General features: G+C 41.4%; 1 protein-coding gene across 1 annotated transcript in view; it reads right to left on the reverse strand.

Moving 5' to 3' along the window:
* The window catches only part of LOC126416512 (clavesin-2), a 143,788-nt gene that overhangs the window by 35,634 nt on the left and 98,368 nt on the right, over positions 1-9,786 (reverse strand). The gene's annotated exons all lie outside the window — the stretch shown is intronic.

Genomic DNA, 9,786 nt, shown 5'->3' on the forward strand with positions numbered 1-9,786 from the left:
CAGCCACAGCCTGGACATATCAATTTGAAGAGAAGCTTGCTTCAGCTTTAATTAATTTATTTATGCGAATTAAGAGTACAGAATTTTCAGCTGCACTACCAGTGCAACAAAATCAAGTAATGCTCCAATTCAGAAAAGAGGATGGGATAACTCTGCATTCATATTCATCAATTTTTTTTGACATCCACTGCTTAGCAAATAAAGTGCTGACTAACACTGGGTCGTCCCATTCTCTTTTCTTGACTGGAACATGACTTGATTTTATTGCACCTAGTGGTGCAGCTGAAATGCTGAAAAACCAGTTATGCCTATAAATGAAGGTCTTACAGCTGAAGTGGTCTTACCTTCAAAACAAAATTTGTCATACAGCTTTAAAGTCACCTGGTGTGGAGTAAGTACAACCATAAATCCAGGGTTTTAACCACCTGGCACACTGGTTACTGCAGAAGTCCAGAGTAATTTAAGATTTAGTGCAATAGGGGAGAGGCTGACTCCTGCATGTGTTTTTAATACATTATTTTATGGCATTTTAACTGAGCACCACAACTCTGTAGCTGTATTTATGGTTGAGCCATCTAAACAGGGAGACTCCATTGGTTGCTCTGCTGTTTTCCTTGATCATGTCATCAGGAATCCAACTGTCTCAAGACTTTACTGCCTCTAATATTGAATTATATGCAGTCTTGCAGGCACTGGAGCAGATGTGATGTGTTTCGAGTACTAAATTCTTTGTCTGTTATGTCTCCCTCAGTGCCCTTCACTTTCTATAATGCTTCTGCCCTTGTTTTCAGTAAAAAATTCCCTGTCTGTTATGACTTCCTGAGTGCCCTTCACTCTCAAGAATGCTTGTACTCAGCAGATAAAGTGGTACAGAATTTTCAAGATGCCCTCTTCCATCTACAGAGGAGGGGGAAGGAGATGTCTTTCTGCTAGGTTCCAGGACACAAGGGTATTAAGGGGATTGAAAGGGTAGGTTCATAAGCCAAGGAGGCACATTACGATTCTCAGGTAATTCAGTGTGCCCCCCCCCCCCCCCTGCACACTATCGCCTCACTGTCGAGGTGCAGGATCACACGTCGATGAGAATAAAGTGGGCGGGAGGAATTTTACACAGTGCACAGTGAGACTGTAGTGTATCTCTTCCTAGTCACGTGGGTGGAATGAGGTCCTCCTTACTCATCTTCGCATAGGCCACAGCTCTATGATGCACGGCTTCGTGCTCCAGTTAGAGGACCCCTCAATGTGTGGTGGTTTTTGTGTAGAGATCGAGTTGGCCCCATTTTACTAGACTGTGTTTTAGTTTCAGAACTAATGGCGGCAGCTCATTTGATGATAGATTTGTGCTCTATTTTAATTGACAATCAAATGAATGTGGTGTGACTTTTAAGTTTTTGTGAATTGTCTAACTTGCTTCCTAAAATTTTAGGATGATGTTTTCAATGGGAACCCAGGGTGGCCAGACCATCTGTGTTTTTTGTAATAGATCAGCCAACCACATATTGCTGTAAATCTATTTCAGTGCTCCTTTTGTCTTACGTAGAGTTACTAAACAGTTTTAAAACATCTGAACAATTTTAATGCTATCTTTCACAATTTGATCAAGCTGGTAAGTGTGGGTGAGAATGGGGGAGGGTGAGTTTGATTTTATCTCAGATTTTGTTTGTGCCTATTTTCTTGCATTTTCTCTGTTTTTAACAACATTTACCTCCATTAATTTCATATGTGTGCCAATAACCACACTGTTGAGCATTCCTAACATGAACTCCCGCCCGGCCACCTCACACACACACACACACACACACACACACACACACACACACACACACACAACAAACATTGGTACTTGCCCTTTACTAACAGAACCTTTCAGTCTGTAAATTCAGATAATTTGTAAAAAAGACTAGCTAATGAGGTACGCTTTTAATTTTATTCCTTAACTGATAAGGACTCCAATTTCTTGGGACTTTGTTCAATCCCTTGCCTCCAGAGTACGTAACTCCATGTATCACAGTTCAGTTGAAACTAATTTTTATTATCAGCAACACAAACCATTAAGCGCTAAATGTATTGAAAAGCGAGGGTTAGAGTTCTGATATTTTCCAAAAAGCTTCTGCAACATGTACAGTTATCTTTGCACAACATTCTTATTGCTCACTTCTGCTGAACAAACAGTTTGTTTATTTTAAGTGCATTGCTCTAAAAGATAATTCCATGAGCAAAACAGGAATTAAAACATGCCAAATCAGCCAACACACTTGTCTTTAGGTAAGAACAGAGGGATAGACACTGATAAGGGCATAACTCGCTGAACTCAGCCTAGCAATTAGTTTATCTGTGTCTCAACTCCATTTTGACTTGTTATCCAGATGGACCCCAAGGAATTTTACACACAGTGCTTCATTCAGCATATGACCATTACTGTCCACTTGTGGTGCTAAAAGATCATTATTGCTTGTTTGTAAATACATGAGATGAGCCTTTCTGAGGATAAGGCTTAGAACTGTTAGTTGTGAACCCCTAGCAGCCCTGTTCAGCTGTCACATGATCTGTGTCTGCTAGGGCTGAGATTCAACCCCTTGTTAGTGCAGTTCTGTCGCCAGCAAACATTGTAGTTTTTGAACTGTCCATTAGAGTCAATCAAGGGTCATTTATGTAGGTCAGAAATGAGAGTGAGCCTCATGCCAATCGCAGTGGCACACCGTATGTTATGTTCTCCCACTCTGAGGCTATTTTCACATGCACATAAAGTCTATTAATGAGAACCTCTGCTTCCTGTTATGGAGGCAATATTCTATCAGTGCACAAGGAATGCTGTTAATGTTTCCATCTGTGGAAGAGCAGCACTATTAATGGTATAATGCTTTAGTTTACTAAGTAGAATGTTTTGACCCACAGATTCAAGCACTTTAGCAAGGTCACAGAATATACTACCAGGACACTAATTCTTGTTTAGATCTACTAGCACTTCCATTCTGAGATCTTTCATTCCATTGTGTTTTGAGAATCATTTGTGAAAGCCAAAATGAGAGGCAGTTAACAACTTCTGCTCAGTTAAATGAGTCAGTATTTTATCATAGGTCACATTCTCAAACATTTTTGAATAGAATGGCAGGAATGATATAGGCTAAGTCTGTAAGTAGAGGTGGTTTGTTTATCTCCACTTTTGGAGAGGTCAGGATATTTAAGTCTGTCAGAAAATACAGCATAATCCACTGATTGATTACAAAGAGAGCTTGAAGGTAATCCTATCAAGGCAGCATGAGATTTTAAATATTCTGCAAGACACACCATCATAGCGGCAGAATTACTGCTCTTTAGTGCCCTGATGACTTCCATAAATCCCACCTGGAAGGGGAGCCTTCAGCTGTGTGAAACAAATCAGGTTACACACTGACAGGTAGAACCAGTACCCACAAGCCTAACAAATAATGACATGTGTTATCATAAATTGGTCTCAGGCAGGTCATACAGACAATTGGCGATGTGGAATTGTGGGTGGGGGTGGGGGGAAGGGGGTGGGGGGGGGGGGGTGATGGCACACCAAACCAGCACGCCGGAAAACAGTCGAGTGGCAATAGTGGCAGAGGTGAGGCTATCATTTGAGGCATGCAAGACTCCACTGAAGTGGAGTTTGATATACAATAACGTTCATGTGGTACAATGGCAGTGCCACAAATGTTTAGAAATGGAGCCACTGATGTCTTGCACAACTGCTCCTATTCATGGTAAGTTTGAAGGCAACAGAACTGCTAAAGATCTACACCTACATCTACACTCTGCAAACCACAATGAGGTGCATGGCAGAGGGTATGTCCCATTGTACCTGTTGTTAGGGTTTCTTCATTTTCCATTCACATATGGAGGGTGGGAAGAATGACTGTTTGAATGCCTCAGTGCATGCAGTAAATTATCCTAATCTTATCCTCATGGTACCTGTGTGAGCAATATGTAGGGGGTTGTAGTATGTCCCTAGAGAAATCATTTAAAGCTGTTTCTTGAAACTTTGTTAAAAGACTTTCTCAGGATAGTTTACATCTGTCTTCAAGAGTCTCCCACTTTATACTCCTTCAGTATCTCTATGACACTCTCCCACGGATTAAACAAACCTGTGACCATTCACGCTACCTTCTCTGTTATGTTCTATATCATCTGCTAGTCCTATCTGGCAAGGGTCCCACACACTTGAGCAGTATACTAGGATCAGTCACAGAAGTGATTTGGGAGCAAACTCTTTTGTAGGCTAACTGCACTTCCCCAGCATTCTAGCGACAAACCGGAGGCTACCATCTACTTTACCCGCGACTGAACCTATGTGATCATTCCAATTTATATCCCTACAAAGTCTTACACCCAGGTATTTGTATGAGTTGGCAAACTCCAAAAGTGACTCACTGATTTTTTGTTTTTTACAGTCATACGATAGTATGATTTTTCTTTTTGCGAGATTCAAACTTTTAGATTTCTGAACATTTAGAGCAATCTCTACATCATGTTGAAATCTTATCAAGATTTGACTGAATATTTATGTAGCTTTTCTCAGATAGTACCTCATTGTAGATAACTGAATATCTGCAAAAAGCCTGATTTTATTATTAATATTTTCTGAAAGGTCATTAATATACAACATGAACAGCAAGGGTCTCAACACACTTCCCTGGGACACACCCGAAGTTGTTTCTACATCTGACGCCGACTCTCCATCCAAAATAACATAGTGCAGCCTCCCTACCAAAAAAATCCTCAATGCAGTCACAAATTTCACTTGATACAACATATGGTCGTACTTTTGACAATAAGAGTAGGTGTGGTAGGCCTACTGAGTCAAATGCTTTTCAGAATTCAAGAAACACTGCATACACCTGTTTGCCTCGGTCCAAAGCTTTCAGTATGTCATGTGAGAAAAGTTCTAGATCAAGATACCTCATTATGTTTGAGCACAGAATATGTTCTAAGATTCTACAACAAATCGATGTCAACGATATTGGACAGTAGTTTTGTGGATCACTTTTACCACTCTCCTTGTAGATGGGTGTGACCTGTGCCTTCTTCCAATAACTGGGCACGGCTTTTTGTTCGAGGGATCTACAGTATATTATATGAGAAGAGAGGCTAACTCAACCACAAATTCAGTATTGAATCTGATAGTGATTCCACTGGAGTGTGGAGCTTTGTTCAATTTTATCGATTTCAGCTGTTTCTTAACGCCACTAACACTGTTGTTGTTGTTGTTGTTGTTGTTGTTGTTGTTGTGGTCTTCAGTCCTGAGACTGGTTTGATGCAGCTCTCCATGCTACTCTATCCTGTGCAAGCTTTTTCATCTCCCAGTACCTACTGCAACCTACATCCTTCTGAATCTGCTTAGTGTATTCATCCCACTAACACTAATACTTATTTAATTCATCTTTTCAGTGGTACCAGGATTAAATTGGGGCCATTCCCCTGGGTTTTCCTTTGTAAAGGAACATTTGAAAAATGGAGTTAAGTATTTCAGCTTTTGGTTTGGTACCCTCAATTCCACTTCCTATCTCACTCACCAAGGGCTAGACACTAATTTTGGTGTCAGTAACAGCCTTTACATATGTCCAGAATTTCTTTGGATTTTGTGATACTGATACTTTTGGATTTCCTACAGCTATCGTTATCTGGATTGGATGGAGAGTCACCTACACTAAAAACCATTGTGTGCACCCCCACACACAGTCAGCTACCTCTGATGTGTAGTGCACATCTCACCTATTTAGGGGGACCCTATAGTTCTCAACACTATAGCGCGATTCCAGGAAGTCGCAGCCTAGCTTTTCACAGAACCTTCAAAGTCTCTGGTTCAGTCCTTTCACTCGACTCAGAACCAAAGGGCCACAATCAGTTCTGGGGACAATGCTGCAAATTGTGAGCTTCACTGAAACTCCACGTGCAAGGCCGATCTTATCAACCTCCTTTGCCAGTCACTGCAATGACCCCAGACTGATCTCGGAGCCCAGCTGACAGACACCATTTGTTCCAACGTGCGATATGATCTGCAGTTGGTTGCACGCTGTTCCCTCAATGGCTGCCAGAATAGCCACTTCAGCATGCCGAATGAGGCTCCCAGGCATACACACTGAGTGCCCCTGGAGTCCTTTCCTGTCCCTTGCTGCCATTTCTCTTCATTCGCCGCTCGGTTTAACTGCTGACGGTTAATAGGCCCTACTCTTTAGCATCTGCTTCCTCCTGACACCGGACAAAACGGGTTTCCCCAAAACAGGTGAAGTGAGTCCCACTGGGTCAGTTTCAGTTTCAGTGAAAGACAACACCTCAGACTTGTTGATTAGGGGGATCTATACAACACCCTGAGTCTTTCATGGTCCTTGTCCAACCTGTACAGGACGCATAGATCTACCATTGACACACCACTCGTAGTCAAGTGAGTGGGTAATGACAGATCCTGTTCTTTCTGCAGAGGAGACAGGCTCCACTGGAGTGGATAGTACGTGAGGTACCTTTGGTACAGGTATCACAGGAAGCCCACTCTAGGGAGCTCCTCAAAAAAATGGCTCTGAGCACTATGGGACTCAACTGCTGTGGTCATAAGTCCCCTAGAACTTAGAACTACTTAAACCTAACTAACCTAAGGACATCACACACATCCATGCCCGAGGCAGGATTCGAACCTGCGACCGTAGCGGTCGTGCGGTTCCAGACTGTAGCGCCTTTAACCGCTCGGCCACTCCGGCCGGCTAGGGAGCTCCTCCAACACACCGATTCACAGCAGCTGCCAATTGTTTGACAGTAGTCTGGGGCGATTTCCAGCTGCTTACGAGCGTCAACCAACTCACCTCGTGTCTGAGAACCGCGCAGTGAGGCTGCATTTTGGCTGGTGCAATGTATAACAAACCAGTGAACAAATAACTTTAAATTAGACCTGATCATTAGCTTTGAATGTGGAGAGCTAAAAAGTTGCAAATTTCCTGTAAAAATTGAAGCAGATACATAAAACGAGATTTTTATTAAGGCAACACAAAAACCTGTGGTAAAAATTACTAGTTTCCTAATATGTTTTGAAGTTAATTATAGTTGTTAGCTAACTCCAACACTGGATTAATTTACGATAAATTCAGTTAATATATAAGCATGCTCCTCTTAGGGGAAAACTACATGTAACACACAACATTAGATGGAAAATCTGCAACAGCAACTAAATCACAAATCCTGGTTTGCTACAAATTGCTCGTAAATTATACAAAGGACAACGGCAGCTTCTGCAAATTCTCAAAAACGCACGTTTACTCGTGTTGACATTCAATGAAATCAGGAGTGATGTATACTTTGGCTGAACTGTAAACTTGCGACGAATTAAATTACATATCCAATATACTCGTACCACTAACTTACAGAAATATAGTTTTGTAAGCGCCCGAAAATTCTGATACTAACCTATTTTTCAAGCAATTGTGCAATGAAATTAGACAAACATTGTTTTGAATGAGGATAGAGGCGTACTGTTCTTAAAAATTTAAAAGAGCACAATTTACTTTAAGCCTACAATTGACCATAACGTGAACAGTAAAATATACGAATATAGAACTTTAAATCGAACACAATGTTGTACAAGCGGTCTCACACAAGGGAAAACTTCTAAATTGTCTTTTGTTTATAAATAAACGTGTGTATTGCACGGATTTTCCACTTGGCTGATTCTGTGCACACTTTTACACTGGCGTGCCGAATCGGAACACTGCAACGTAAGTTTATCTCGAGCAAAATCGCCAAAATGTGCAGCACCAACAAAGCACGTAGTCTACCCGCTACAGCTAACAATGCTGGAACACAAGATGTGGCCGATCACAAGCAGTGTCAGCCTGTGTTGAGTACTGGATTGTGACAATGTTTCGTGTGATCATTGTGAAAGTCAGTGAATGCAGGAGCATTCGAAAGGGATTTTGTCAGTCAAGTGAAAGACACATTATTAAATGTACAAAGTAGAATTGTACATTCCATGACTGTTAGACGCGATGAATGCAAATGACTCAAATCAAAAGATTGAATACTGTGTATGGTTTGGGGACACAGTTTTCTAGGAAGAGGAATGTGTAGGGAAATTTGCGTGATTTCGAGAGGTGCAATTCAAACTTAAAAGAACTGAGAACTGTCACATTTGTGTCTGTTGGCCGCTTGGAGATCTTCACGCTCATGTGGACAAGGCAGTGAGCCTGCTGGGGCTCAATCTGCGACACAGTCTCCCCTGGGTTAGTTTGACTGGTCCTCTCTTCTCTGAGAGTCCCATATTTCGTCAGCTGTATCTTGAAATGCTTCAGACGAGGATTTTGCCCTCCTGCAAACGCTGTGTAGGGATGAAATATTTTACATGGAACGAGATTAAGCCTTCTCACTACCATCCAAATGACACGCTACGCAGACTGTGAGTAGATTGATAAGTTTCTATTGAGTAACCAATTCATGTCTCGATTTCATACCTATGGACTTCTACCTGTGCGGAACCATCAAGGATGACGTATATCTACAAAACTACAATTAACAAGCTATGTGAAAACTATGGCTGTCAATGTATGTGCTGTAACTGCAACACATGATACTATAGTTCAATCTGTTGTGAAATGCAATGGCATTTTTTAGTAACTACTGGTGTTCATTTTGAACATATAACGTAACTCCCTCTCTCTGCCAAAAATTGCAGCTTATAACATGTGTCAGGTACAAACATTCTTTTTAACGGGTTTCATTTTCTGTCGTGACATGATCTACAAGTTCAATTTGTCGTTTTCGTACGCAAAATATGACAAATCCTTATGGATTTACTTTTGAAGTAGGGTTTGGGTCAATAATCAGTTACGCATGTGATCCTAATGCTGCGAGAAAGGCAACTACTAGCGTTGTTATTTTATTATTTTTATTTACATTTTCTAATTACACAATACGATACTTATTTTATTTTATAGAATTCACGTTCATAATTCGAAGTTATCGTAAGAAGTACATAAATTTTTAAAAGGTACAAGTATTATTCATATTTACTCAAATCTTTTCTTCGAATTGCATTATCTTCGTATTTTATTATCTTCGTATTGTATTATCTTCATATTGTATTATCTTTGTCTTGTCTGCGGGTTTTCTGCTGGTGGTAATGTAATTGTGGGTAGCAACTAACAGCCAGTTAAATGGAAGCACAATTCCTACACAAGTGGTGTCGGAATATCTCCCGCGAAGATATGACTATACTTTTTTGCTTAACAGGACAATAATGTGCCTTCTTAAATCAGAGGAGGTTGTACCTGATGACACTCACAAGTAAGTACAAGATTTTAACCAGCTCCAAATTGCTGAAGATGTACTCTCTGGTCTCCTGTTTAAATTTAATGTCTCACCGGAGCATAACCTATCCGGTGCCGGGAGGAGCTGCTTCGGTGTTCACGTTAAACTACGGGATTCACATTCGCGAAGATGACTGTTCAAATTCCGGTACATGCATGCGGACTTAAAAGTTTCCGTGGTTTTCCTAAAAATTAAGGCAAATGTCGGGATGGCTTCTCAGAAAGGGACACTGCGCTTTCCCTTTTCTGCCAACTCGATCGTGTTTCCATCCCTGATGATCTCGCTGTCGATGGGATGTGAAACCCCGATCTTCCTTCCTTCCTTCGCTTCTGGCGGCAGATTTGATCAAGTCCGAGATCAATCTGTGCGCCTACGTGGTCCAGGCGGACCTCTGCAGCAGGTGGCACGCTTCAGAGTGCTTCCCAAGCGCGCACACATTTGCTACGCTCCCCCCTACCGCCACCCCCTCCAATCCCC

The sequence above is a fragment of the Schistocerca serialis genome, chromosome 8, assembly GCF_023864345.2.
Source record: "Schistocerca serialis cubense isolate TAMUIC-IGC-003099 chromosome 8, iqSchSeri2.2, whole genome shotgun sequence".
Taxonomy (NCBI): domain Eukaryota; kingdom Metazoa; phylum Arthropoda; class Insecta; order Orthoptera; family Acrididae; genus Schistocerca; species Schistocerca serialis.